The 26,800-nt window shown below is 43.8% G+C and overlaps 1 protein-coding gene across 3 annotated transcripts in view; it reads left to right on the top strand.

The window, feature by feature from the left end:
• LOC124043416 (ras/Rap GTPase-activating protein SynGAP-like) overlaps positions 1–26,800 on the top strand; it is a 117,838-nt gene that overhangs the window by 54,122 nt on the left and 36,916 nt on the right. Inside the window, exon 1 of one of the 3 annotated variants that reach the window (XM_046362009.1) lies at positions 6,173–8,249. The exons of the other annotated variants lie outside the window; for them this stretch is intronic. The gene's annotated coding sequence lies outside the window, so the exon portion shown is untranslated. Of the gene's footprint in view, positions 1–6,172; positions 8,250–26,800 lie in introns of those variants that run through there. 3 annotated transcript variants of the gene reach the window in all.

Below are 26,800 nucleotides of genomic sequence, written 5' to 3'. Positions count from 1 at the left end.
AATCAGATGGCTTATTCATTATGAAACTATTTGATGTTGGCAATTATTGTAATGATTATTTCATTGGAAAAGTGGGCATACTTAGGCAGAAAATGCCAGCAACGAACAGTGAGCAATTATATTCATGCATAAAAAACTAATCATGAAAAAAAAGCATTGCAAGTTTGAATTTTGTAAAGTTAGTGTGGGAGAGGTGGGAAAATTATTGTTATCGATCAATAATGACACACCTCCTGGCATTGACAACTTAGATGGAAAGCTACTGAGGACGGTAGCTGACTCTATAACCACTCCTATCTGTCATATCTTTAATCTGAGCATAGAGGAAATTCTTTGCCCTCAGGACTGGAGGGAAGCCAGAGTAATTCCACTACCCGAGAGTGGTAAAGCGGCCTTTACTGGTTCTAACAGTAGACCTATAAGCTTGCTGCCAACTCTTAGCAAACTGCTGGAAAAAATTGTGTTTGACCAAATACAATGCTATTACTCTGTGAACAAATTAACAACAGACTTTCAGCATGCTTATAGAGAAGGGCACTCAACATGTACTCTGGCGCCTCTGGGCTGAGGGGCTCTGGCGGCCCCTGGCTGACTGGCGGCCCCTGGCTGACTGGCGGCACTGGCGGCCCCTGGCTGACTGGCGGCACTGGCGGCCCCTGGCTGACTGGCGGGCACTGGCGGCCCCTGGCTGACTGGCTGCACTGGCGGCCCCTGGCTGACTGGCGCCACTGGCGGCCCCTTGCAGACTGGTGGCACCTTGCAGACTGGCGGCACAGGCGGCGCTGGGCAGACGGGCGGCTTAGGTGGTGCTGGGCAGACGGGTGGCTCAGGCGGCGCTGGGCAGACGGGCGGCTCAGGCGGCGCTGGGCAGACGGGTGGCTCAGGCGGCGCTGGGCAGACGGGTGGCTCAGGCGGCGCTGGGCAGACGGGAAGCTCAGATGGCGCTGGCCAGATGGGTGGCTCAGGCGGCGCTGGGCAGACAGGTAGCTCAGATGGCGCTGGGCAGACGGGAAGCTCCAGCAACGCTGGGCAGATTGGAAGCTCCGGCAACGCTGGGCAGACGGGAAGCTCCGGCACCGCTGGAGAGGAAGGCTCTGACAGCGCTGGACTGAGTAGCTCTGGCGCCTCTGGACTGAGGGGTGGGAGCTATGGTAGCGCCGAACAGGCGGGAGACTCCGGCTGCGCTGGAGAGGAGGAAGGCTCTGGCAGCGCTGGAGAGGCGGGAGACTCCGACAGCGCTGGAGAGGAGGAAGGCTCCGGCAGCGCTGGAGAGGCGTAAGGATGAGCCGGAGAGACAGCCTGGTGCGGGGGGCTGCCACTGGAGGGCTGGTGCGTGGAGGTGGTGACGGATAGACAGGACCGTGCAGGCGCACTGGAGCTCTTGAGCACCGAGCCTGCCCAACCTTACCCGGTTGAATGGTCCCGGTCGCCCTGCCAGTGAGGCGAGGTGGAATAGCCCGCACTGGGCTATGCAGGCAAACCGAGGATACTGTGCGCAAGGCTGGTGCCATGTAAGCCGGCCCAGGGAGACGCACTGGAGACCAGATGAGTAGAGCCGGCTTCATGGCACTTGGCTCGATGCCCACTCTAGCCCGGCCGATACGCGGAGCTGGAATGTACCGCACCGGGCTATGCACCCGCACTGGGGACACCATGCGCTTCACAGCATAACACGGTGCCTGCCGGTCTCTCCAGCCCCCCGGTAAGCACAGGAAGTTGGCGCAGGTCTCCTACCTGGCTTCACCACACTTCCTGTGTGCCCCCGCCAATATATTTTTGGGGCTGACTCTCGGGCTACCATGCACGCTGCCGTGCTGCCTCCTCCTACCAGCGCCTCTCTGCCTTCGCCGCCTCCAGCTCTTCTTTGGGGCGGCGATATTCTCCAGGCTGTGCCCAGGGTCCTTTGCCTTCCAATATTGGCTAGAGTGGGCATCGAGCCAGGTCAGGTTGGGCAGGCTCGGTGCTCAAGAGCTCCAATGCGCCTGCACGGTCCGGTCTATCCAGAGCCACCTCCACACACCAGTCCTCCGGTAGCAGCTCCCCGCACCAGGCTTCCTGTGCGTGTCCTCGCTCTAGTATCACCAGTGCCAGCACCACGCATCAGGCCTACAGTGCGCCTCGCCTCTCCTGTCTGTTCAGCGCTATCAGAGCCTTCCTTCCCTCCTGCGCTGTCGGAGTCTCCCACTTGTTCAGCGCTATCGGAGCCTTCCTCCTCTACAGCGCTGCTGGAGTCTCCTGTCTGTTCAGCGCTATCAGAGCCTTTCTCCTCTCCTGCGCTGTCGGAGTCTCCCGCCTGTTCAGCGATATCAGAGCCTTCCTCCTCTACAGCGCTGCCGGAGCCTCCTGCCTGTTCGGAGCAGCCTCAGCTGTCAGTCTGCATGAAGCAGCCAGAGCTGTCAGCCTGCATGAAGCAGCCAGAGCTGTCAGCCTGCATGAAGCAGCCAGAGCTGTCAGTCTGCAAAGAGCTGCCAGTCTGCAAGGAGCTGTCAGTCTGCAAGGAGCTGTCAGCCTGCATAGAGCAGCTAGATCCGCCAGTCAGCCATGATCTTCTAGATCTGCCAGTCAACCAGATTCTTCCAGATCTGCCAGTCAACCAGATTCTTCCAGATCTGCCAGTAAACCAGTCTCTTCCAGATCCGCCAGCCAGCCAGGATCTACCGGAGCCTACTACCTACCTGAGCTTCATCTCAATACTGGGCTTCCTCTCAGTACTGGGCTTTCTCTCAGTACTGGGCTTTCTCTCAGTACTGGGCTTCCCCTCAGTCCCGGGCTGCCCCTCAGTCCCGGGCTTCCCCTCAGTCCCGGGCTGCCCCTCAGTCCCGGGCTGCCCCTCAGTCCCGAGCTGCCCCTCAGTCCCGAGCTGCCCCTCAGTCCCGAGGTTCCCCTCAGTCCCGAGGTTCCCCTCAGTCCCGAGCTGCCCCTCAGTCCCGAGCTGCCCCTCAGTCCCGAGCTGCCCCTCAGTCCCGAGGTTCCCCTCAGTCCCGAGCTGCCCCTCAGTCCCGAGCTGCCCCTCAGTCCCGAGCTGCCCCTCAGTCATGAGCTGCTCCTCAGTTCAGTGGGGTTCTGGGTGAGGACTATAAGGCCATGGTCGGCGGCGAGTGTGGATTATCCCGGGACGCGAAGGGGAGGAACTATGACTTTAATGGAGTGGGGTCCACGTCCCGAGCCGGAACCGACACCATGAACAGACGCCCACCCGGACCCTCCCTATGGTTTTGAGGTGCGTCCGGGAGTCCGCACCTTAGGGGGGGGTTCTGTCAAGCCTTGGTCTTAGTGTTTTGTGTTTTCGTTGATTGTTTGGTCAGGCCAGGGTGTGACATGGGTTTGTTTTGTTGTATTTCGTATTGGGGTTTTGTAGTTATTGGGATTGCGGCTGAGTAGGGGTGTTGTATGGGCTTGGCTGCCTGAGGCGGTTCTCAATCAGAGTCAGGTGATTCTCCTTGTCTCTGATTGGGAACCGTATTTAGGTAGCCTGGGTTTCGCTTTGTATTTCGTGGGTGATTGTTCCTGTCTCTGTGTAGTGTTCACCAGATAGGCTGTAATAGGTTTCACGTTCCGTTTGTTGTTTTTGTATTTATAGTTATTTCATGTATCGTTCCGTTTTTTCTTCATTAAAGACATGAGTAACCACCACGCTGCATTTCGGTCCGACTCTCTTTCTACAAATGAAGAACACCGTTGCATTTCTTAAATGGAAGCTTCTCTAATGTCAAACATGTAAATCGTGGTCTACAGCAGGGCAGCTCTCTAGGCCCTCTACTCTTTTCTATTTTTACCAATGACCTGCCACTGGCATTAAACAAAGCATGTGTGTCCATGTATGCTGATGATTCAACCATATACGCATCAGCAATCACAGCTAATGAAGTCACTGAAACTCTTAACAAATAGTTGTAGTCTGTTTTGGAATGGATTGCCAGTAATAAACTGGTTCTGAACATCTCTAAAACTAAGAGCATTGTATTTGGTACAAATCATTCCTTAAGTTCTAGACTTCAGCTGAATCTGGTAATGAATGGTGTGGCTGTTGAACAAGTTGAGGAGACTAAATTACTTGGCGTTACTTTAGACTGTCAAAACTTATAGATACAATGGTTGTAAAGATGGGGAGAGGTCTGACCGTAATAAAGAGATGCTCTGCTTTTTTTGACACTACACTCCAAAAAGCAAGTTCTGAGGCTAGTTTTCTCTAATCTTGATTATTGTCCAGTCGTGTGGTCCAGTGTTGCAAGGAAAGACCTAGTTAAGCTGCAGCTGGCCCAAAACAGAGCGGCACGTTTTGCTCTTAATTGTAATCAGAGGGCTGATATAAATACTATGCATGCCAGTCTCTCTTGGCTAAGAGTTGAGGAAAGACTGACTTCATAACTTCTTCTTTTTATAAGAAACATTAATGTGTTGAAAATACCAAACTCTTTACATAGTCAACAAACACACAGCTCGGGCACACACACTTCTCCCTCCAGACATGCCACCAGGGGTCTTTTCACAATCCCCAAATCCAGAACAAGTTCAAGAAAGCGTACAGAATTATATGGAGCCCTAATTGCATGGAACTTCCTTCCATCTCATTTTACTAAAATAAACAGCAAACCTCTGTAAAAAAAACAGATAATGCAACACCTCACGGCACAACGCCTCTCCCCAATTTTACCTAGATAGTTTGTGTGTATGCATTGATATGTAAGCTACGTGTGCATTTAAAAAAAATGTATGTAGTTCTGTCTTTGAGCTGTTCTTGTCTATTGATGTTCTGTAATATGTCATTCTGTATTATGTTTTGTGTGGATCCCAGGAAGAGGAGCTGCTGCTTTTGCATCAGCTAAGGGGGATCCTAATAAAATACCAAGGACCAAACTGTTCAGATGTATTTTTTTACACCAAGATCGCTCACTCGCTCCATTTTCCTCTATATTTTCCTCCTCTTCAAGTAAAAATCTAATTTTGTGCTGCCTGCAGATAAAAGGGAAATAATCAATGGCATACAGTATGGTTGTCATGGAAACTGGGAATACTGATTTATCCCCCCATGGCTGGCTTGGTTGGATCCAGGAACCATGATTGGCTAGTACAGTCTCATCTTTAATAAACTGCTGTAGAACACGGAACAGGTGGTCAGAATAAAAAATGGTGTAGTTATGTGTTCATTCAAAGATGCATGGAATAAGAATCCTTCAGCTTAGTGAGTATTTTGTTTAACAAAATGCCATCTGCATCAGTGGTTGAATGAAGAGCTGTACATTTAGACTTACTTTACCCATTGTTGATAGAAAAGTAAGGCACAGAGTTTTCTTTCAATTCATTCACCATTCCAACTCCATACTTCATCGTATCAGCCTTTAGGAAAATTCTATCTCTGAAAATGCTTAGCATTTATATTTTCATGGTGTGGCACCATGTGGGGTGAAGTGCTGCTGCTACAGAGCTACTGGGTTCAGAGAGGTAACATTTGTGTGGCAGTGGTCTTCAATCCTGGTCATTGAGACCCTCCAGCAACTGATCAAGCCTTTGATTGGTTAAATCAGGTTTGTTATTATTGGTCTTCAACAAATGGCTGCAAATCCAGTTGATCTCCAGGCCTGGGGTTGAACAACACACGTCTGTGGGTAATAAATCAAGTACACATTCTGCAGCTGGAGGAGTGTCTTCTGAACAGATAGAGATTTCCTATGTATTCAGATATGATTTATCAACACTGTTAGTTGGTGTCCTAAGCCAATGCCTCAATGCAAATGTCTAACTGTCAGTCTTCTTTAGAGGACGTAATACATATAAATGACTGAGGAGTAAAAAAATAAAATGAAGGTCAACTGACAGTATACCATAGCTGCCAAATGATCACAGTATAGGCATATGTGGGTTCCCAGGGTCCCAGAATTCTCCCAATGTTCCCAAATGTTGGACACATGCACATCATTTGAAACACAATTGAATGCTTTAGTCTTGGGAGAGCTGTTTTACTCTGCTAAAAATGAATGTGTAGTTGGTAGGCTGTTGTCTGGTTCGTTTGTGACCATTAAGGCTATACCACCGTTTACCGTGCATCCTGTAAGCCTATCGCGCCTTTGCGCCCATGCTTCCCACACACTTCCCCCTCTCTCGTAACCTCTTCTTGTTGTGCTTCGTGTGTGTGCGCGCGGTCCCGGTCGTCGTTGCAAGCGATAGAGGGAGAGAGAGCGCGCGCGCCAAAGAGAGAATAAACGAGAAAAAACGATTTCACCAATCACCTGCGCCTCTTTCTGACAATTTGCATCTCCATCTTCTCGTTGCAAGTGACAGAGCTAGATGAAGCGCGAGAAAACAGATTGGCGACAATGTACACAACATAACCTATGCGGACACCATCGATCAATCCATCTCCTCCAAGCTACAAATAAAGTATGATGCAGCACCATAGAGAAATAGATTTGACGGAAGAACGGAGGGAGCATCAAAGCTGCAACTCCTTTGAATGAACCAGATCATTTGGAATGTGATGCACTTACATTTCGGTTTATTGGACTTCAGTGAGGGGGTGACAGATTGCGGACGTGTCCTCAACCCTTCCCCGATGCTATCAGCAAACAATGTGTAGCCTACGAATTGGAAAATATTCCATGTTTTACGCATTTTCTGGATGTGGGGCATATACGCGCATTGGAAAGGTATAATACCTCTATAGGCTATATTTTCTTTATTGCTGGTCTGACGTGGTGTGTAAACGCGCATAGCCTGAGCACGATGATGCATTTGTAGTCTAGTTGTTGGCATACACCCTAAATTTCTACACACGTTTCTGCTTGTATGATAACTCTGGCCTTGTCATATCGATGAAAGTAGGGGTGATGTATGATACGCATTTAATATTGACACATCGTTCTGTGAATTTCAATGACATGTGTGATGGCATGCAATAATCTTCAGTGTCTTTCACAGAAATACTGAATGCATTTGACACACAATTGACAGGTGAACCTACCTGATCATTGATCATTAGATTGATAATTAGGCTATCAGAGAGTACAACTAGGCCTATGTTTAAATAGAACGCCAGTTATGGTATTAAAGAGTAATAGGCTGCAAACATAATCACAACAAAAAGATGAAAAAAATCAGCCTCAGAAGAGATTCTGTAGGTTACCGAGGAAACTGCAAAGGGATCGCATTTCAGCTTTGGGGTTGGAAAACAGTCGGAAGAGAAGGAGCCGGGGGAAAAGACCAAGGAGAGGCCGCGGCCAAGGAGCATTCTGTGGGACTGCACGACAAGGAGCTACCGCTGCCAGCACTGGAAAGCGTGGCTTGGGGTTGGTGGAAGAAAGAATCGAATAATCGTGAGACGTCATAACAATCATTATAACAAAACACATCACGATATCGTTTGAATAATCCCATATTTTTGATTGTGTTAAGAGGTGTGGCAAGCAGCCATTTCAAAATTAACATATTTTAACAAAGACTATTTATAATATGTATGTTGTATAACTAATATTTATAATTTAAAGACTGTGCAGGTATATTTGAATAATCCAGTCTCTGTAATAATCGACTTGTATTCTCAGTTGTACTGACGATATAGCATCGTAATAATGGGACGTTTAGAAATACATTACTACAGACACAAGCTAAATCCATGTCACAAGCAACACAAACACACTTAAAACAGTATCCTGTTAATGTTATTCTCTAACATCTGCACACTGATACGAACTGCCAGAAAGATGATCAGCCTTATGACTCCTTGTCCTCAACAACATGTTGGCAAAAGACATATGCTTTCTTCACAGAGAGCTATCAGAATTGATTCAAAGTATATTATCATAAATGCAATTGCACACACATCTACAGAAAAGGTGAACATTTTCAAATGCATACTAATTTGGCTTAAAACGATGAGATGCACACACTCCTTTTCCTGTCCAATGTGATGTGAAGAGTACCACTTTGGTAGTGATAAAGGAGTATGGATATCAGGCACCTTTAAGTGTCTCAAATGTGGTCACATAGATTGCTGTAAAGCGCAAGCTATCTTAAAAAGGAGAGGACCCTATACCCTATTACTGGACACATCTCAGCCCACACCCTCAACCTGTGTTGTGGACCAACAAAACTTGGACCCTCTTTAATATAGTCAACCTTAGCCGGAAGCGAACTGGAAAACTAACCCCCCTGCCTAAGCAACTTGGAAACCAACCTTAACTCTGCTGACTCCAACTCACCCAGTTATCGAGCTGCAGTACTTGGAAATCAACGACTCGCAACCTGACGATTGGGTAAGGCCTGTAAATCTATCAGCGTCTTTGATCATTTTGTCTTTGTAATCCTCTCCAATGTTGAACGTCAGAAGTGTCATGTCCATTCTAACTGAGACTGACTTGTAACTTTAAACTGTAACAACACTGAAGTTCCAATTGCTCGACAAGTGCCCTGTCCAGAAACAACACCTAGCTCCTACCCCTGTGGCCATGTTGATCTGAATTAAGTTAATAGGTATACGTTATATGGTAGTAGCTCCTTCACCCTCTGGTATGCTAGATGGAGCTACTACCAAATGGTTTTACCTGTCCAATTCCTTCAGATCTACATGAAGTATCCAGGGATTGTTTCTGGACCGGGCCGTGAGCTGTTGTGAAATGGTGAGGATAGAGAACAGAAATCTGGATTAAAACAAGCTAATAAGGGGCCAGGGATGGGGCTGGTCCACTTGGAAATTTGGACGTGGAATGTATGTTACAGATTGCTCTAAAGATTTATTGTAACAATAGTTTTGGCCTTGGCCATGCATGCCATGTTGTACCGTTCAGAGGCTACCTGAACAGTCACATCACATCTAGAGTTGTTGTTGGAGGACCTGAGGCCCACAATGTTGTTATTACCAGTATCTCTTCCCGGTTAATGCATTGTAACCAATGATGTAGTGGAATCTTTTTATTCATTTGGTGAATAGCCTTATGCACTTATTATGCTAAATTAATATTGTTAGTGTTAGCCTTTGTTTCTCAGCCACCTTTATATACCCACCTTTTTACCTCTACATCCCTGCTTGTAACGCTACACACATACAGTATACTTAGGTCCTTAGTTTGTTCCTATTAAAACGCTAGCCTTACCGTTTCCACATTTTGGCCAGAATTAAATCATTACAGATGGTGTATTTTCCACAACTCGTTTCCAGAAGTGTTTGACTTGCACAACAGTGTGTCCTGATTGGAGGGAGTTGACACTTGATTTAGCAATAAGCAGTCCCATTCTGTGAGCCGGATGACTTTCCAGCCAGGTTTGCCATCCGCACTGAATAGGTCACAACATGGGACAGACAATTTCTAAGCTCACTAGGTCTGGGATGTGCTGCTGCTGTTCAAATCAAAGGCACTCCTGATAGCATAGTTGTGGAAAGTCCTCCATACTCAATGATAGCGTTCCAGCCTTTGTTCTGTACTCAGTCTACCTGGCAAATACATGAGTTCCACATCTTATTGGCTGGTAGTCAAAGAATTGCTTTGAACTTTTGCCATCAAGATGTCTATTGATGCCGTGTTTCCAAATGTAAAGCTCCTCTTATCTGACTCAGTTTCCTCCCTCATATAGCATTGGCTTTGTACTGTACCTAACAGATTGGACACCGAAGTTGGTGTGTGCTGTGAAAACTTCAAATGGACAGTTGTCATGGTAACAATAGAAAAGGGAATGCATAGGGAACAACATTGAAGCAGATAGAAACCTACCGTAGATGCTGTGGCAAACTCCTGCAGTATTATTTTTGTTTTTCCACACACATCAAATTGTTCATTAAACACTAATCAAGAATGTTTGAGTGTAGTCAGCTACAGATGATGCTAATTAACCCCAGAGTCTAAGCCTCTGGCAATATCAACTAAGCTACTAACATTTGAACTTTTTTTAAGATGATCATAAGATGGATCATTCAGCTATTTAATTTAGAAGTGTAGGACTCCTGTAGATATCCAAAAGAAATATAAAACAATTATTTGATGAAACATTGAATTTGGTATAACTGCTGTTAGCCCGTATTAGCATTGAATAGCACATTCGTACAGGGAAAAAAATGTAGTCCAAAAATTAATCAACAGGAAGTACGATTTGAAGTGTCTGAAATGCATCTGAGAGATATGGGAAAGCATCAGAGACGGGGGAATAAAGGTTACATGTGCAACCCTGGTTCCAAAAAAAGCCTATTCAGCGCCATTCATTTTTACCGCACAGTCACAGATGAGCTGTGAAGCTTGTGAGCATTGTATAGCAAAACGGACGACATGTTCGCTCCAAATCCTGGGCTCAAACCATTCAGACTTTACAGACGTTTTTTGTGAGAAGATTTGTGCAGAGTTGGCACCTCGACGGGGCCGACTTTAGACAAGTCCTTTGAAGCTTGTGGGCGTCGTAGAGCAGAATGGACTACATGTTTCTATTTGTGAGTCTCGGCTTTTCAGAACAGGTTATAGTTATATAATAGTTTCATGCTCAAATCCTTCTGACTTTACAGAGATTTTCGTGAGAAGATCTGTTTTGTGGATGTCTTCTGGTCTTACAAACACCGATGTAGCTTCCTTCATCCATTGTTTCTTGCGCAACAGCCAGAAAATCATATTTCCTGGTGTCACAAAACATCCGTGGGTAAATCTATCAAGCAAAATAAATAGCATGTTTTAGCCTTAAGAGAATCTCAAAACCCTAAAAAGCAGCGCAGGAAAGAAATACCCCTGTTTAGTATATATATTTTTTTACAACCATATTTTTATTGTCACACACTGGATAGGTGCAGTGAAATGTGTTGTTTTACAGAGTCAGCCATAGTAGTACGGCGCCCCTGGAGCAAATTAGGGTTAAGTACCTTGCTGAAGGGCACATTGACAGATTTTCACCTTGTCGACGTGGGTATTCGAACCAGAGACCTTTCATATACTGGCCCAAAGCTGGTCAGCAAAAGCCGTAAATATTTTTGATGGCCATGCATTCCGATTACTTCTTAAAAATAAAGATTTAGTCTCGGTACACTTTACTTGAAACCCAGTGTCATAATATGTCATAACAGCTGACATAACGTGCCATAACCTGTCATAATATGGTCATAACACTGTCATGACCCATATATATTTACACCTGTTGTGACATATATTGTGTTTATTTATGGATGGTTATGACACCTACATAGGAGTGTCAAAACCCACATTTATTCAAATGAGTAATTTTCCCTGCCAAGAAATGTCTTTTAATTCGTAGGCTTGTTCCTTAAATCCTTTGTTGTTGTTGGGTCTATTATGTACATGCCCTTATGTCAGTCATCAGTCAAAAAGAGAATGTCTTGTCCTGCTCCTGAAATCTGCTCCTGCATTCAGCCCAGTCTTCAGCAACAGAGCATTGGGGTAGATAGGTGGCATGAGCCCAGCCAACAGCGAGTGACATAACGTGCCATAACCTGTCATAATATGGTCATAACACTGTCATGACCCATATATATTTACACCTGTTGTGACATGAAAAACCCACATTTATTCAAATGAGTAATTTTCCCTGCCAAGAAATGTCTGTGTTCAATTTGTTGTTGTTGGGTCTATTAATGTCAGTCATAAAATCTGCTCCTGCATTCAGCCCAGTCTTCAGCAACAGAGCATTGGGGTAGATAGGTGCATGTGTGACATGAATGTGTGCAATTTACAATGATAATTTGAGATGGTCAATTTCATAAAATGTTATATAACATAAACATACTATTGAAACGTAGGCTATGGGGTAATGGAATGTTTGGCCTTGTGCGGAAGGTTTTGAGAGTTTATGACAGGTGTAATGATGCTGGGTGTCAGGTAAAAGTGTTACCAATATCTCAAACTCATGCACAGAGAAATACATGTGAAAGGGCTATTGTGTACTTCCCAAACACCCACTCTCAATCTTCCTTGCTCTCCCCCTATCTCTCTTTTTATCTCTGTCCCTTTCTCGCTCTCTCTCTCTCTCTCGCTCTCTCTTTCTCTGTGTATCAGTTGGCTGGAAGCTGTTACCACCCACATACACTCCGGCCTGACATAAAATGTACATTCAGAATATAAACACACACACACACACACACACACACACACACACAGATATTCACAACGATGCAATCACACACAGACAAAGTTATTTCAGCGTTTGAAAATTTTGTTGTGTGATATGTAATAATGCCACAGCAGAGTCATAAGGCATGTGTTTTCACTAGGATACCAGTTGTGTGTTTTATTACTGTTCCACGCCTCTGGTACAAGGCCCTGTGCAAAGCTATTTGATTTGTTCCTCACACATGAGTGTGAGAAATGCACTCTCATTTGCACATTTTGTGTGTGTGTGTGTGTGTGTGTGTGTGTGTGTGTGTGTGTGTGTGTGTGTGTGTGTGTGTGTGTGTGTGTGTGTGTGTGTGTGTGTGTGTGTGTGTGTGTGTGTGTGTGTGTGTGTGGTAAGTTGGTGTGAATTTACTGTTGTTTTGTCCTGGAAAATGAACATGTTTGTAACTCTCAAGTCTCTTGCTCCAAATGTATTAGTTGTGCCAATGTCTTGTGGTTCAAGTTGAATTTATTGGTGTTGTTACCATGGATACCAAACAATGAGCTGGGATCTAGAATAGAACATATAGAGAGAGAGAGAGAGTTGAATATTGCAAAAGGTTGAACCAAATGGACAAGTGCCAAATATACAGGATACAACCTATATTTTCTCTTTCTTTGATGTACATGTCAGGCCACGTTATAAGCCCATATTTGGGCTTATAATGTTACAATTAGGGTTGCAAAGGGTTGGAAACTTTCTGGTAAATTTGGGAATTTTGCTTAAATTCATCAAAAAAGTTTGCTTATAACAGTGAACCTTTTTTGGTGGGATACACAAGGCAATTCTAGGTCTTGTGACATATTCTGGTTAAACTATCCCGAATTCAATGGAATCCATTCCATCACATGTACATGTACAGCTGATTCTCAAGATCTTGCACACTAATGAGATGCTATTGAGCCCACACTACTAGACTGTCTGAGCCAAGGACTACATACTTTCTGGTAAGTTTTGATTACAATACTGGGTGGGGTGAATATATTTTATATGATATACATGATTTTCTTGTTAACTAGTAAATGGTAGCCTTCAGCAAAGTGTGTTTAAATCATTTCTAACTTGTTAACAAGTTAACAAGGTTTGATTTACTTCACGTTTATTGTTTTGTTCAGTGTTCGTTATTTCATTAAAAAACATGAACACTTACCACGCTGCGTTTTGGTCCTCTGATCCTTCATACTACTCCTCTTCGTCAGGGTCAGGGACAGCCTGTCCCTGACCCTGAGACTGCCTGCTGTCCTGCACCTTTGCTCCACCTCTGGGTTACTGAACACTGCCTGTTCCTGACCCTGATCCTGCCTGCCGTCCTGCACCTTTTCTCGACCTCTGGGTTACTGAACTCTGCCTGTCCCTGACCCTGAGTCTACCTGCTGTCATGCACCTTTGCTCCACCTCTGGGTTACTAAACCCTGCCTGTCCCTGAGCCTGCCTGCCTTGACCTGTAATTTGCATGCCCCATTGTTACTTCGACACAGGCTGCATCTGGGTCTTACCTTATCCTAATAGTGCAAACTGGCCATTACTGACCCAGCAGACCCGGGCCAGCTGCGTGACGCCATCTCCTCCAAAGGAGCCCCATCGGGAGTCACAAGGAACTGCTTTGTGGCCTTAAAGAGGGGGTAAACGTTGGCTAACCGCCATGGCTGGGCATTGAACAGTTTGCTGGAGCAATTCCGCGGGTTTTCTGGGAGGCAGCCTACCAGGGTGGTAACCCCGCAGCTCTTCAGCAACTCAGCTGTTAGCAGCGGCATCCCATCAGCCACTCCACCTTCTTGGGAGCCCCGTTTACCCCCTGGAACGCTTCAATGGAGAGTTGAGCACCTGTCGGGCGTTTCTTGCACAGTGTGTTCTCATTTTCGAGCTTCAGCCCTCCTCCTTCCCCTCGTTGATGTCCGGGAGGACTCTCACCTGGGCTACTGCGTTAGTCTGGAGGGGTTCGTGGGGTTTATGAATCAGACGCCTTTTCGATAGCAGCAGCTCATGGTCCTCCTGGAATCAGAAGTTTTTCTGACGCAATGGACGAACGTAGTCAGAGAAATGTTGATGAATGTCTTGCTCGAGCTGTGTATGCAACTGGTTCACCTCTGATGCTTACAGGCAATGTGTATTGGAAAAGATTTCTGAATGTTCTTCGCCCAGCATACACCCCTCCAATCAGACATGCTTATTTACTAATTTGCTGGATGCAGAGTTCAACAGAGTTTAAGTGAAGGTCAAGCAAATCATAGAGAAAGCAGACTGTCTTGCAAACATCTCTGATGGGTGGTCGAATGGTCGTTGGCAAGGAATAATTAACTACATCATCTCCAACCCTCAACCAGTATTCTACAAGAGCACAGACAGAAGGGACAACAGACACACCGGTCTCTACATTGCAGATGAGCTGAAGGCAGTCATCAATGACCTTGGACCACAGAAGGTATTTGCGCTGGTGACAGACAATGCTGCTAACATGAAGGCTGCTTCGTCTAAAGTGGAGGAGTCCTACCCTCACATCACACCATTGGCTGTGCTGCTCATGCATTGTATCTGCTCCTCAATGACATCACTGCACTGAAAATAATGGATACACTCTACAATAGAGCCAAGGAAATGGTTAGGTATGTGCAGGGTCAAGTTATAGCAGCAGTCTACCTCACCAAGCAAAGTGAGAAGAATAAGAGCCCCAGTTTGAAGCTGCCCAGCAACACCTGTTTGGGTGGTTTTGTCATCATGTTTGACAATCCCCTGGAGGGGAAGGAGTCTCTGCAAGAAATGGCCATATATATATATGCCATTTAGCAGACGCTTTTATCCAAAGCAACTTACAGTCATGTGTGCATACATTCTACGGGTGGTCCCGGGGATCGAACCCACTACCCTGGCGTTACAAGCGCCATGCTCTACCAACTGAGCTACAGAAGGACCATACATATCACAGTCTGCAGATATGGACAGCCCCATCAAGAGGATCCTCCCGGATGATGTATTTTGGGAGAGAGTGGTAAGCAGCCTGAAACTCCTGAAACCTGTAGCAGTAGCCATTGCACGGATTGAGAGAGACAATGCCATCCTATCTGATGTTCAGACTGCTTGCAGATGTAGGAGAAGAAATCCTTACTGCCCTGCCCACTTCACTGTTGCTCCAAGCAGAGGAAACTGCAGTTCTGAAATACATCAAAGAGCGTGAAGACTTCTGCCTGAAGCACATACACGCCACAGCGTACATGTTGGACCCCAAGTATGCTGGCAAGAGTGTCCTGTCTGGTGCAGAGATCAACAAGGCCTATGGTGTCATCACTACCATGTCTCACCACCTTGGCAAAATTAACCTACATTTAGGCTAGTGTTTATATGTGTATTTCACGCTATGTTAGAGTAATGCTTGTATGGATGTGAATCCCAATACATGTTCATGTCAACTACATTACAGTTAAAAACAACTTTGACTCCCACCACCAATTTCTCCATGCTAATTATGAAGCCAGCTTATACAAACAGGAGTTAGCATTTAGCAGTCACTTCTTCTAAACCTGAAAACAACTTCTAAATGTTATGCAGTGAAAACAGCCAAATATATCCAAATCAGACTTTAGCAACCACATTGTGGGCCAGTTACAATACATAGATCATGACAGATTTGATGAAGATCCACTTTGTTAGATCAGATTTGTTGAATTTTTAGCATTTTGGCGTCCTTCTATGGTCTACATTCCATTGAACTCGTTGTAGTGTTGTAATGACATGAGCTGCACATTTGAACACAAACATTTAAATTCATAAGGTTACCGTAACGTTGTTGTAAATGTGTATAAGGCCTCAGAAACACAGGCCTGTATTTAATCAAAGTAATCTCTGGTTAACAAACAAAATGTCATTATTGAAGTGTAAGAGATCTATTTGAAGTAATGCAGTTTTATATTTGGCTTTGTTTCACTCCATAAACATTATTTAGGTGGGCATAGAAACATCTAAAATAATATCCTCAGTTAGATTAGTCTAGCAGGCAGGACAATCCATTTTATAAAGGTGTTTAGATAATTACTAGGAGTGTTGCTCATTAAACAATGCATTAAAAGGAAGAGTTAACTCTCAATGGAAAATACATTGAAATTCCGTAGCCTGCAGGCAAACAAACTCTAATGAAAGGTCTAATGAAAACTGAGTGTCGGGCTGACAGCACATAATGTTCCTAATCAGTGGCAATTTTATCATCTAAATCTTGGTGGGACAAACGAACAAAAACATTTTTTGATGCATGCCAGCAAAGCCACTACCCAACACAACACTACAAAATAACGGTGACAAATGGTTCCAAATGGTTCCCACAAACTGTTAGGGACTAGATGAAGCTGTCCCAACAGCAGACCTTTCTTTTCAGTCCCATGGAGTGATTCCTTACCACTGCTACACCTGGCTATGAGTGGAGCCTTGTCTGTAGCGAAATAGTTCATTCAGGCTCATTTACTGCCTTTTAAAAACGCATAGCTGATATGGCTGACTTGCTTAACCAAATGTGGTTTCTACTGACAATTGAGATGTACAACCTATGGCATAAGGGGGACGACGTTAATGAGACATTAATGAGCGACATTAATTAGCAAGCTAGGACGGACATAGTCATTATAACTATTTGTTCAGCGCTTCTGAAATGTACAACGACAGAATTCAGATAATGGGCCATTCTTGCAGTATTCTCCCTGTACACCAAGATAGAACCGTAGGATGAATAATGGGGGCATATAAGCAGACAAGGAAAGTTCTTACAAAATTCAATTATTATATTTCTGTAAAACAGACTATAGACTACATGTGCACCACCAAGTCAGAACAGTAGACTAGGTTATGAAGGGGAAAGGGACCAAATTATTAGGGTGAGGCACATGGGCTACTAACATGGGCTACTAACAGCTTACTACACAACATACACTTAGTATTACTTTCTTAGTATATGTTACATAATTCATGCAGCAGCATACAAGACATTTTTGGACTCACCTTGTTGTGCTGTGCTCACTTGAACCGGAAGGTGGTGCTGCGGTCTTTGTGGGAAAATCTTGTCATCAAACTTTGTAATCAAAGTCTGGCATTCTCTGGATTTATGGTGTTTTCAAGACAACTGGGAACTCTGGAAAAAAGCAAGGTTGAATCATGACATCAGTGATCTTCGTGGACTACAAGAGAAGGCGGGCCAAACAGGCCACAATTAACATCGACGGGGCTGTAGTGGAGCGGGTCGAGAGTTTCAAGTCCCTTGGATGTCCACATCACCAACAAACTGTCATAGTCCAAACACACCAAGGCAGTTGTGAAGAGGGCACGACAAAACCTTTTTCACCTCAGGAGACTGAAAAGATTTGGCATGGGTCACCAGATCCTCAAAAAGTTATACAGCTGCACCATCGAGAGCACTGGTTGCATCACCGCCTGGTATGCTCGGCATCTGACCGTAAGGCGCTGCGGAGGGTAGTGCGTACGACCCAGTACATCACTGGGGCCAAGCTTCCTGCCATCCAGGACCTATATAATAGGTGGTGTCAGAGGAAAGCCCATAAAATTGTCAGAGACTCCAGTCACCCAAATTATAGACTGTTTTCCCTGCTACAGCACAGCAACTGGTACCGGAGCTCCAAGTCTAAGACCAAAAGGCTCCTTAAGAGCTTCTACCCCCAAGCCATAAGACTGCTGAACAATTCATCAAATGGCCACCGGACTATTTACATTGACACCCCCCCCCCCCCCCATTTGTTTTGTACACTGCTGCTAGTCGCTGTTTATTATCTATGCATAGTCACTTCACCCCGACCTACATGTATAAATTACCTCAACTAACCTGCACCCCTGCACATTGACTCGGTACCGGTACCCCCCTGTATATAGACTCGTTATTGTTATTTTATTGTGTTACTCTTTATTGTTTTTTACTTTAGTTTATTTGGTAAATATTTTCTTAACTCTTCTTGAACTGCACTGTTGGTTAAGGGTTTGTAAGTGAGCATTTCACGGTAAGGTCTACACTTATTGTATTCAATGCATGTGACAAATTTGATTTCAGGTCGGAGCTCTAGAAAGAGGCCCGAGTTCCCAATTTCCAAGTTGGTTGACCGTTCAAAACTTATTTTCACTGTCGGAGCTCGTTTTGTCCCTGAGTTCCCAGTTGTCTTGATCTCACTGAAGTCTGAGATTTCCCAGTTCCGAGTTTCCAGTTGAATTGAACGCGGCAGAAGTCATGTTGGATTGACAGCATTGTTAATGTATTCAAACTTTTCTGGCCGTAGTGTTTATCATTTTAATATTGGAAAATAATCCCTTAAACCCAGACTTGGACCACACCCCCACCGCACTGAATAGCAGGCTAGTAATTGCTTTGCAATGCTTTCAGTTAGCCACTGATTCCTTCCAAACCATTCATTGCCGAATTTGCGACTTCCTAATGGCTGTGCAATGTCCAATGGCCGATGTCCACCGATTCGCTTTATGTATAATTTCTCTTCATATGACAAGGATTGCAAAGGATTTGCCAGTAGATTGTCAACGTGATTCACGATGATACCTGCTTGTCTATCTTGCTAACTAAGATTGTGTCTAGCTTCCTAGCTAAGATCAGTCCAATCAAAGCTACGGTAGATATAACGTGATTTTTCATCATTTTATCTGTGGCCAATGAGACTTCTTGGATGGGCACTTCTAATGTAACTCTATGGCAGCACCCAAGGGGCTTGAATTTTCTAGATCTCCCTGTAGATTTGTTTGCGGTGATGTAGTGTCCCCATGAGGGACAGAACACTGAGCCAATCACAGCGCAACTAGAGAACATCACCAAACCTCCGTATTTTCCGCTGGCTGCCCCACCATTACAGAAAGCACTGAGCTAGGCTGAAACACCTGCATTTTGGAGATGCCTTACTCAACTAAGCAAAAAAGAGACCATCTTTGTATGCACCTTTTATTATTATTATTTTTTACATTGGTTGGAAATTGATGTGACACGTATTCATGCTAAAATAATATATTTTTTTGCTAAACATGTATGTCAGCCCAAAACAGGTTGGGCTCTGCCCCACCTGCCCTGAATGATGGGTTGCCACTGTTCCTAATGTACTAAAACAGACAGGACAGAACGTGGTCACTTTCTGAGAATTAGTGTATGACATACAGTATTTTGTGCATTGAATCACAGATTTTTGGTATGCAGTTTTCATGTTTTTTTGGACCTGGGTTTCAAGTGGTCTTAAACTGTACAGTAAAACAGAGCTTCCTACTCAATCAATTGTGTTTGTTTTTGGCCAAATTCTAAAATCTCTGGTTCTCCATCCCCTGCAATATTAGCAGGTACGTTTGGGTAGTCAAGGCTGTTCAGTGAGCTCACTTGGGCGTGCATAACTTGTTCCTGTGAGCAGGTCTTCTATAATCAACTTTTAAGATCTTGGTACTAAAAGTAAGCACTTAAAGCCTGAAATAACTTTCTGGCTGGTTGCATTGGATAGCACTTTTGTCCTTGTTTTGGAAATGTGTTATTTTTGTCCAAGATATGCTACTCAGGGCAATGAGCTGTTATGAAGCATTTACGAGAGCCATGTGACACTAAGTTCTAAAATAATTGCTCTGAAATGACTCATATTCTCCCAATATAAATCCTTATGTGAATTAGCTTTATGTGACTCAGTCTCTACATTCCCTCAATATTTTGGCATGTTTGAGTCATTAGGGCACATATTTTATGAAATCAAGGGTATTCTATCCAGGCCATTTCTGACACTAGGTAATGGTGTTTACAATCTTCACTGTAGAAATATGTTCACCTAAAGCCGGGTGTACACCACAAGACGTTCATAATCCTAGCATCGCTGAGCCTCTCACATTAAACAACCATCTTACAGGTAGTGTTGTCTTGCTAACGTAGTGTTGCTCACAATAAATGAGGTGGCACAGACTGGGGTCACACACTACAAGGTTCTTGACTTGGTCGTTAGGATTCTCGATACCACGCTGCCTCACAAAAACTATGTGATGATGTGATTAAGATTTAACTTAGCTACAATGAATTGTGGCTCAATGCAGCCTCATGGACGTTTTCAGTCAGACCTTCACGCTTGCCATTCAAAGTTTAAATATCTAGCCAACATTTAGAATTTAATCAAATGTATTGTGAACTTCAGAGCTATAATGATTTGACACTTTGGCTTTGTTTAATGGCAATTACAAATGCGTACCATGTAGTCATCACTCCTGCTCGAGAGAGTATACAAATTCTGGGTAATGTGAAATAACCTCATCGTCTCACTGACCTTCTTCTCCGGCAAGCTCTGACCAACCAGAGTCTCTGACCAGCTCACATTAAAACGGGTGTCGGTGACGGCCGCTGCCCTGAGTAGACAACGACATGGGGATTTTGTCTCCGATCTCAAAAATGTGTCTGTAACAGCTAACCGTTTAGTGTAGAAAATATATTTTCCACCGTTCCAGCTGTGTTAGATTGAGATTGAGGAGAATGCTTAACATTTTTAGATACACATGTATGGAGAACAAGGTGGATCTTTGGTGATGCTGATTTAATCTAATGTTGTCCAAATATAATATGGGAATAGTGGTCTATGGCTCTATGGTACTTAGGATTTTGTCTGCTTTGAGTCACACTGTGGCAGGGACGTTCAAGGTAGTTCTAAATGGGGCCTGTGTAGTTTGATACATTCAAACAAGACTGCTTTGGCACACGACCTTGGATTGCATTAAAGTATACCACTCGTCTTTTTTCATACATAGTTTTGCAACGCAGCCACAAAAACCTGCAAGCCAATGAGAATGTTTTAGTGCTGACAATTGCAGTGACACTTTTCTTCTTTCCATGTTTAATCATGTTCTAGGATGATGTGGTGATTTTTTTTCTTCTCCCTCATAGAATGTGCTCATGAATGCCTTTTATATTATCAACTCATATTGAAGGACACATAAATCCATATAATAGTTTATAATCTTAGGCACTTGTTTCACAACACCTGATTGCCCTCGGCAATATTAATTATGCATGTTGAATGTGTATGAACTTTAGAGGTCTAATAATTGGTGACGTAATGAATGAATTAATTTGCCTATTTCAAATTAATAATGTTGTATAAGGGCATCAGTAATATTTTTTTTTTTAAAAAGAGAACAATTAACTTCAAACTCAGATTAGTAGTTTAGCATCCGTTCATCAAGTCTGATACACTACATTACCAAAAATATGTGGACACCTGCAAGTCGAACATCTCATTACCAAATCATGGGCATTAATATGGAGTTGGTCCATTCTTTGCTGCTATAACAGCCTCCACTAATCTGGGAAGGCTTTCCACTAGATGTTGGAACCTTGCTGTGGGGACTTGCTTCCATTCAGCCACAAGAGCATTAGTAAAGTCGGGCACTGATGTTGGACGATTAGGTCTGGCTCGCAGTCGGTATTCCAATTATTCCAAAGGTATTCAATTGGGTTGAAGTCAGGGCTCTGTGCAGGCCAGTCAAGTTCTTCCACAAAGATCTCGACAAACCGTTTCTGTATGGACCTTGCTTTGTACATGAGGGAATTGTCATGCTGAAACAGGAAAGGGCCTTCCCGTTGCCGCAAGTTAGAAGCACAGAGTTGTCTAGAATGTCATTGTATGCTGTAGCTCTAACATTCCCCTTCACTGTATCTAAGGGGCCTAGCCCGAACCATGAAAAACAGCCCCAGACCATTATTCCTCCTCCACCAAACTTTACAGTTGGCACTATGCATTGGGGCAGGTAGCGTTCTCCTGGACTCCGCCAAACCCAGATTTGTCCGTCGGACTGCCAGATGGTTGATTCATCACTCCAGAGAACACGTTTCCACTGCTCAAGAGTCCAATGGTGGCTAGCTTTACATCACTCCAGCCCAAGCTTGGCATAGCACATGGTGATATTTGGCTTGTGTGCGGCTGCTCGGCCATGGAAAACCATTTCATGAAGCTCCCGACAAAAAGTTATTGTGCTGACGTTGCTTCCAGAGGCACTCATTAGTGAGTGTTGCAACCAAGGACAGATGACTTTTACATGCTATGTGCTTCAGCGCTTGGCTGTCCCATTCTGTGAGCTTTTGTGGCCTACCACTTCGCGGCTGAGCCTTTGTTGCTCCTAGACATTCCCTCTTCACAATAATAGCACTTACAGTTGACCGGGGCAGCTCTAGCAGGGCAGAAATGTAATGAACTGACTTGTTGGAAAGGTTGCATCCTATGACAGTGGCACGTTGAAAGTGGCTGAGCTCCTAAGTAAGAGCAGTCTTCTGCCAATGCTTTTCTATGGAGATTGCAGGGCTGTGTGCTCAAATGTATACACCTGTCAGCAATGGGTGTGGCTGAAATAGCTGAATCCACTCATTTGAAGGAGTGTCCACATACTTTTGCGTATATAATGTATTATACTTATTTGTTTAGTTTTTGGGGGGTTGATCAGCTTTACTATTGCATATAGATTGTGGCTTCCCTCAATGTAATTGTTTGCATAATTTCCAATCCTCCATATATTTTTTGGGGTAAAAATATTTAAAATATATATAGAGTGCATTTGGAAAGTATTCAGACCCCTTCCCTTTTACCAAATATTGTTACATTACAGCCTTATTCTAAAATGTATTTTTTTTAAATCCTCATCAATCGACACAGAATACCAAATTCTGAAAAGCGAAAACAGTTTTTTATACATTTTTGCTAATTTATTACAAATAAAAACAGTGATAACTTATTTACATAAGTATTCCTACTCTTTGCTATTAGACTCTAAATTTAGCTCAGTTGCATCCTGTATCCATTGATAATCCTTGAGTTGTTTCTACAACTTGATTGGAGTCCACCTGTGATATATTCAATTGATTGGACATGATTTGGAAAGGCACACCTGTCTATATTAGATGATAGTGCATGTCAGAGCAAAGATCAAGCCATGAGGTCGAAGGAATTGTCCGTAGAGCTCCTAGACAGGATTGTGTTGAGGCACAGATCTGGGGAAAGTAACAAAAAAGGTCCCCAAGAACAAAGAGGCTTTCATCATTCTTAAATGGAAGAGGTTTGGAGGGGACAAAATGGCGCCGTAGAGAGAACACTGTGTTTCAGCGAGCTCCCGTGGCATTCGTAAATGTATATTTTTACATTAATCGCCTAGTTTGAAAAAGTGGTAGAATTGGCTAAATAAGTTATCCTACAATGAGTATTGACGGCTATTTCCCAAAATCTCCGACAACATGCCCAACAGAACTACTAAGAACTCTAATAAAACCACCATCCCTGTAGATGTGCAGGAGGAGCTAGCTAACGTTAGCCGAAGCACAATGGACCTGGTGATTCAAAATATGACTGATGATGGATAACATTACTAAAGTGATCGATGTTAAGATAATAACGGTCTTGGAAGCTATAGCAGTCCATTCAGCTGAACTACAGAGGGTTGTCAAACATGTTGATGAGGTAGAAGGAAGAATTGCTACAGTGGAAACTTCAACTACATCTATGGACACTAAGATAAAAGCACTTGAGAAACAGGTGCGCGAAATGGCGGAGCACATTGACGACTTGGATAATCGAGGATGCAGATTCAATATTTGTGTTGTGGGACTCCCGGAAAATTTTGAAGGGACACGTTCAGTAAAATTTGAGGAATAGATCCCTGGCTACCTACAAATGGACACTAAGGCTGGTCGTGTGAAGCTGGACAGAGCCCATCGCTCTCAAGCACCTATACCCGGTCCCAACCAGCGCCCACGGCCAGTGGTTATAAAGTTCCACAACTTCACCGACAAGCAGCGCGTCATGGATGCGGCTAGAAACATCGGCTCTGACGGTAGTCAACGTAAAGGTCCAAAGGTCTCATTCTTCAATGATTATTCCACAGCGATTGTATGAAGACTCAAAGCGTTTGATGAGGCGAAGGCTCAACTCAAGAGAATGAAGATGGACTACGCACTGCTGTACCCGGCCACATTGAAGATTATGGTCAACGTCTAAAAAACTCTACACACCTGAAGAGGCAACTGCGTTTATTGACTCTCTCGGGTAAATAACTTTAAGCTGCACCTCCGCAGCATTGGATAACTTTTTAATTTTTATTTGAATCTGATCAGGAAACAGTGATGTGAGTTCTCACATGCTCCGGCTCAGGAATATTCGTATCTTTATTATTTTTATTGCTAAAGTTACTGCTGCTATAGCTCAGGCTGAGATATGTGTGAATCTATATTGGTGCCCAGGCTTGGTTTTAGGTGGAAGAGCCTCAATCTTTTTCTATTGATTTTCATTTCCATATATATATATATAAAGGATGAGGCTATTGAGCGGCAATGCGGACTTAAGAGTCTACATTGGAAAGTTGAAATCCCCTGCATGTTAACTAGTGGGAAAACCCCCTTTTGGATCTTTACATGTTTAATTTTGGGGTTTAGTATAGTTCGAGTTCAGGGTTCATATCGTTTGGTTATGCCCGGTGAGATAGAGGAGAGTTCAACACATGGAAAAAGGTACCACCCCACTTTTACAGTAGGATTCAGTCTGGATATTGAATGGTCAAAGTGCAATGGCAGGTAACAGACTGCAGGTATGTACATGGAACATTAGAGGGAGCCATAACCCCATTAAAAGGAAGAAGGTACTGTCTTTTTGGAAAAAAAGAAAATATTGATATTGCCCTGTTGCAAGAAACTCATTTGGATGATAAGGAGCATCTGACATTACAACAAGCAGGGTTTGGTCAAGTGTTTTTCTCATCATTTACATCCAGCTGTAGTGGTGTGCCAATTCTTGTGAAAAATAACTTTTCACTTAAGTTCTTGAATTGTGTGAAAGAAACAAGTGGTCGCTTTGTTATAATTAATGGTACTTTACAAGGGCAGAACATTTCCATAATGAATATTTACTCCTCTACCCCCCCCTGGATTTCCTCACTAAGGTATTTCTAGACTTTTCAGAATTAAACTCAGACACTGCAGTGGTTGGAGGAGATTTTAACTGCTTGTTGAACCCCCTTATTGATAAGTTTCCCAGCGGTATAGCTTCACTCTCTCCTCAAGCTAAGTCACTTAAAGCTATTTGTGATGATCTGGGGTATGCTGATGTTTGGAGAACTTTTCATCCCTCCAACAGAGAGTTAACTTTTTTCTCTGCACCTCATGGATGTCAGACTAGAATAGGTTACTGTTTTATGCACAGGACGTCTTTGCAGTCTGTTTGATCCGCTAGGATAGGAAGCATAGTCATATCTGATCATGCAGAGGTGATCCTGGACATAATACTCAATGGGGCTTTCAATCGTTCATTGGAGGTTGACGACAACCATTCTTAAAGACCATACATTCACATCATATTTTATTACAGAGTTGAAAGCATTTTTCTCTATTAATTCTCAATCAACAGATAACCCCTCGCTCCTTTGGGAAACCTGTAAAGCGTACGCCAGGGGTCTGATTACGTCATACACAGCCACTAAGAGACCTGTAAAGCGTACGCCAAGGGTCTGATTATGTCATACACAGCCACTAAGAGACCTGTAAAGCGTACGCCAGGGGTCTGATTACATCATACACAGCCACTAAGAGACCTGTAACACGTATACCAGGGGTCTGATTATGTCATACACAGCCACGAAGTGACAGAAAAAGCGTGAAAAGCAAAAAATGTTAGAGGGTGAATTAGGAACTAGAGTGAAGGATTACATTAAAACTCCCACTCCTGCCCTGTTAAAGGAAATATCAGTCCTTTGATCAATGTTGGACTCTCTCCTAACACAGGACGCTGAAAAGAAAATTAGATTTGTCAGGCAAAAGCTATATGAACATGGCCAGGAAAGTACTTGGCATACCTAGCTAAAAAGAGAGCTGACTCTCAGTCAATTGCTACTATTACTGATTCTGATGGCAATCATTCATATGAAAATAAATTGATAAATGACTAATTTAAGAAATGTTATGCAAACCTTTATACCTCACAACTGCCAAATGATGCACTTATTTTCTAAGATTGAGCTCCCTACTATCTCTGAAGAACAGAGGTATCTCCTTAATGCCCCTATTACCGAGGAAGAAATAATGTTCACAATTAAGAATCTGCAAAATGGTAAGGCCCCAGGACCAGACGGGTTTTGTAGTGAGTTCTATAAAGAGTTCCATGGCCTGATCCTTGAGCCATTGCGTGATATGTTTAACTACTCATTTTCAAATGACCAGCTCCCTCAAACGCTGAGAGAAGCCAACATATCACTTATTCTCAAAAATGGAAAATGTCCAGTCTTGTTCCTCGTACAGACCAATTTCCCTCCTGAATGTGGATAGAAAATTGCTTTCTGAAATTTGAGCCACAAGATTAGAGGAGTCAGTGCCACTAATTGTGAAAGGAGACCAAACTGGCTTCATTAAGGGCCGTAAGTCATGCAACAATGTCAGGCAGCTTCTTAATGCAATTCAAGCCTACCAACAAAGTGCTATGGATGGTCTTGTGCTCTCCCTAGATGCTGAGAAAGCATTTGATCGTGTGGAGTGGTCTTACCTATTCTTTGCTCTAAATAAATTTGGTCTAGGGGACAACTTTATAAAATGGGTGAAAGTTTTATATGATGATCCTCAGGCTGCTGTCCTTACTAATGGGCTAAGGTCAAATAGCTTCTCTTTATACAGAGGTACCAGACAGGGCTGTCCTTTGTCCCCTCTCCTATTTGCACTCGTTATGGAACAACGCCTGCTATACAGGGGCTGCTCATTGGTGATGTT

Source organism: Oncorhynchus gorbuscha, linkage group LG09 (genome assembly GCF_021184085.1).
Source record: "Oncorhynchus gorbuscha isolate QuinsamMale2020 ecotype Even-year linkage group LG09, OgorEven_v1.0, whole genome shotgun sequence".
NCBI lineage: Eukaryota > Metazoa > Chordata > Actinopteri > Salmoniformes > Salmonidae > Oncorhynchus > Oncorhynchus gorbuscha.
Note: the sequence above shows the minus strand (reverse complement) of the source record. Positions and strands in the feature narration are given on the sequence as shown.